The 4,451-nt window shown below is 39.6% G+C and overlaps 1 protein-coding gene across 5 annotated transcripts in view; it reads left to right on the plus strand.

Moving 5' to 3' along the window:
• Positions 1–4,451, plus strand: part of VAPA (VAMP associated protein A) — a 42,256-nt gene that overhangs the window by 15,985 nt on the left and 21,820 nt on the right. The gene's annotated exons all lie outside the window — the stretch shown is intronic.

The raw sequence follows: 4,451 nt of genomic DNA on the forward strand, positions 1-4,451 counted from the left end.
CCCATAAGCCATAGTTTGGAGCAGTGGATGTATGCTCCAGTCTAGCAGTAAACTGCCTGTGTTAGGAGTCAGGGGCGTTGCAGCACAGTGCATTCCTTGCATCTTCTAGCTGTTTTCTTGCAGGTCTAGTCCATTGCAGTTCCTCTGTGCAGATGCTGTGAGATTACCAGAAATTGATAATTCTGCAAAACCTGGAACATTCTTTTTGAGTGTAATTTTTTTCTTTCTTGTCCAAGTATTATTTTTTTAATGTTAACAGTTATGTTGGTCAGGAAACTTAGTTAATTTGGGGACTTTAATGGTACTTCTGAGCATGTGAGTCTATCAAAGATGAGCTGGCCTTCAGTTTTTTATGACAGTATTCTGTTCCTCAAAATTCTTTCACTTGTACTAGTTTATTTGCCTCCTTTTTGTTCTAAGGCCTTCCATGAGTAGAAGAACCAGTTGCATTTGCAGGTCATTTAAATTGCTTATGGAAAACCAGTCCTTAAAGAAAAGCAGATGCAATTTCAGGATTCGTTGAGTGATCTAAGTAGGTAGCACCCAAGTAAATCTGTGCACAACCATTATCTTTATGTTTTCATTTGACCTATTTTTACTTACGGAAATGATCGAATATTTTGGTAATAACTGTGTAATGGTTTAAATCAAATCTTGCCCTCAGCTAGGCAAAAACAAGATGATGCAAGGTAGATAAAAAGCTTTAAGGTATCACAGCTTTAGATAAGGTAATGCACTGGGGTTTGTGTAAGTTAATAATATTCTGGAGAATGTAAGTTAATAATATTAGTATTCTTAGCAAATCAGCATTTAGTCGGGGCAGGAGAAACTAGCAGTTCTCTTCATCTGTTAAGTATGTGGTCTGTCCCGTGTTTGATTAAAAGTATACAATGGAAAGTTTTAAATGGAAATTTTTGCTGATATGAAGGATTTAATTTTCTAGTGTTGTTTCAGCAACAAATGAGGATTAACTTAAAGTAAGAATAGTTCCTATAGATATTGTCCTGCAAAAACAGAATGTAGGTTTGGGAGTTTGTGGGGTGTGAAAACTTAGTGAGAGATAGGTGGAAGAAGAGTGTTCTTTATAAGTACCAGGAGGAGCAAGAAGGCAGTGAGCATGTTTTGGTGTGTATAAATGTGTACCATCCCTCACCATTTTGAGTTCCCTCTTGATATCAATTGATAAAAAGAACAATTTCAAGCTGTGGTATACCAGCCTGTAAGAGGTTCAACTCTGGGCCTTTTCATCACCATGCTGACAGTGGTTCTTTGTGCTGAGTATTTGTGTACTCAGATCTGGGTCCTTGGTGGTTTGGCTCTTTTACTGCCTTTAATCTTTTGCACTAGGAACTTAACACAATTTGTCTTTTACCATCAGTAAAACTATTTTTTGATTCTGGTGTTCATATGCTGTCATTTTTCCTTCAACAAAAACCCAAACTCCCTCTTCTCAAAAAAGCTAATCCCTCCCCTTGCTTCCAGGCCACCTGCTGAAGTGTGGGTGTGCCCTGAGGTCACCAATTACCATCCCCTTTATTTAAGGGGATACATTGAAATGCTGTCTTAGGACCTCACAACACTAGTGTGTGCAATGCTTAGGGCCCTTGTGTCTGGCTTTTCCAAATTGGCAGTTAGTTTTTCTGCTTCCCTTTGGGTGCGTGCAAGTTCTTTAGGACAGCGTTTCTCAACCCATGGTTCGCAACCCTAAAATGGGTTGCAAGAATATATGAAAGGGTTGTGAACAAACTTTAAAAATGGATCAACAAACTTTAAAAATGGATTCTCCTTTAAAGGAGAAAAATGTGGGAAACTGGATTTTCGCTTGCGGGCTGGCAGAGTTCCCTTGTAGTAACTGGAGCCCTGGGTCGAGACTGATCATCAATGTTTACAAATGGGTCCTCGTACATAAAAGGTTGAGAACCACTGTTATAGGAGGTGGAGGGCTGTAACAACCCCAGACACAGTTTCTTTGGTCATGTCCAGGTGGCCCAGGAGAGAACTCCATTTTTTTTGGGGGTGCCTTGCACCTGCTCTGCCTGGTGCTGTCAAGATAGCCAGTAATACGTTACTCATGGTATGAAAGGGTAGGTTGGATCACTGTATAGTCTATGACTCCAGACATGGCTGTATGCCCTAGTGAATAGTTTGCCTGAGAGAATATCCACAGCCTTGTTGAAGAGGCTCACTTGCTTCAATATGTGAACATCAACAGCTCTTTAGTCAGCAACATTAATGTTATTTAAGTGGCTTCTGTGATATGTTTGTACCTGTATTCCCTGACATACCATTACTTGTTGAGGTACTTTGTGGTATGGTGAATGGGAGGCACCAGAATCAGCCTAAGGCAGGGGTTCCCAACCTGCCACGAAGGGTTGGCTGCTGGTCCGCAGGAGGGCTGGCTGCCAGACCGGAAGTGACCGTGGACTGGCAAACTGTGAACTGGAAGTTACCAGCATACTGTGGACCGGCAGCCAACCCTTTTTTATACTCGGTATAAAAAAGGGTTGGCTACCTGCCCACAGTGTGCTGGTCACTGCCTGTCTTCAGCTTAAAAAGGTTGAGAACCCCTCGCCTAAGAGTCCCATTTACAGTGCTGCATGGTGTTGCATTGTTGTTTTGCCTGGTAGATGCTGCACCTTTGGAGATGCTCTCCAAGGGCCTGCATCGCACTCAGCCAGCACAACTGCTTGCAGTACAGAGGTGACTTTGGCAAAAGCAAAGTGATGTGTCCAGGTGTTGGGGTCAGCAGAAAAGGCCATAACTCAGTTTTCTTTGTGTACACTATAAGGTTTTTGTGATGAAACTAAAAGCTGTTCTGCATTAGGATATATTTATATGAATGTCTTTGTCTATCTAGTAACCTCTGAATGAACTTTGAAGGACTTGACTTCAAGTAGAGACCCAGGTTTCAGCCAGCATAATTTTTAGTCAAGGATATGACCGAATACAACCATTATAGCTGTGCTAACAAAAGTACAGAGATTCAGCAAAGCTGTGGTTTTTACTAGTATGTTTTGCATTGTTACAAAGGAGCAGGATAGAGGGCTGTATTTTCACTGTCCCAGTACAAAGTGGTTTTGCTGGTGTAATGGCACTGTTCTGCATTTGGTGGTAAAGCTGGACTATTGTAAACACAGTGAGGCAGTTTTGAAAGCATCTTGAACTGACTGCTTTGGGTTCTCAGGGTGTGAGAGCATGTTTTGATTGGCAGAGGAGTGGTTTCTATGTTGAGTTGCAGCCAGCTTTAAGAGTTGTAAAGCAGGAATATACAGCCTGTTGTAATGAATCTGTAGACTTTCCTCCTAGAAGAAAGAAACTTTCAGGCAAGGTAGAAAGGAATGTAGAAAATTCAAGTCCTTGTTTTCTCCAGAACAAAGAATACAGCTAATCAGATGCATACTGTAAACTCTTTGGTGTAGAGCAGTGTTGATTATGAGAGCTATTCCTACTCTTCCCTCCTGTTTCTCTTAAGTTTCTGTGGGTAAAATTCCCTAGTATAGAAAATGTTATGCTGATAGACAAGTATTTTCACTTTTACAGAGTATTAGGGGTTTTTTGCTTAGTATAGGGCCCTTTTGCTGGCATAACCTGTGCTAGGAAGGTTTGCTATGCTACTGTATATTTTTTTTTTTGAGCATAGACCTGGCCCAGATGGAAGGTTCTATCCTCTCTGTAAACCCAGCATTTTCCCCTTATTTTCCCCAATTATTAACTCATTTCCAGTCATTTTTTTTATCTAGGGTTATGCTAAGAATTCCGTCAGAACCAACAATTCAGAATGTTATAAGAATAAGAGAATCGGGATACCAACACAGATTAGTGGGCCATTCTGTGTAGTATCCTGCCCAAAGATGGCTAATATTAATTGCTTCTGCAGAGAGGTGTCAGAATCCCTACTATAGAATAACCTGGCCATTAGGGAATTTTCTTCCCTAATTTTAGGGAGTTAAGTTGCTCAGTTAGTACCAGAAGCTAGAGGATTTGTCTTTTGACTTTTTCATTTTATTTAATGCAAGTTTGCTTTCAACTTATGGATTTTTTAATTGTCCTTCTGTTTTAATTTTTTTAATTTGGCATCTTCTTACTAATTTACAGTAGGATTTGAAAAAAAAATAAAAGTATATGCTGAAGTGTATATATAAGATAAAATCTACATGTGAGATTCTGTTGAGAATAAATTTCATGTATGTGTTTAAAAAAAAAAAAAAAAAAGAAAAGAAAAGAAAAAAACCCTGTTCATGTCAACAAAAATTATAAGACATTTTCCCTGTGCTTATTTCTTTTTTTTGCATATTCAGACCTTAGCAACTCAACAGAGGCTTCCAGTTAGAAAGCAATAAATGCTTAAGTATCCTAAAACTGTTCTGAGATTTCTTAAATTTATTGCCACTGTTGCTATAATACCTGACCATCTCCTAATTGCCATGTGATAGTTCAAGAAAACTGTAGGG

This window comes from Alligator sinensis, unplaced genomic scaffold (genome assembly GCF_000455745.1).
Source record: "Alligator sinensis unplaced genomic scaffold, ASM45574v1 scaffold1201_1, whole genome shotgun sequence".
NCBI lineage: Eukaryota > Metazoa > Chordata > Crocodylia > Alligatoridae > Alligator > Alligator sinensis.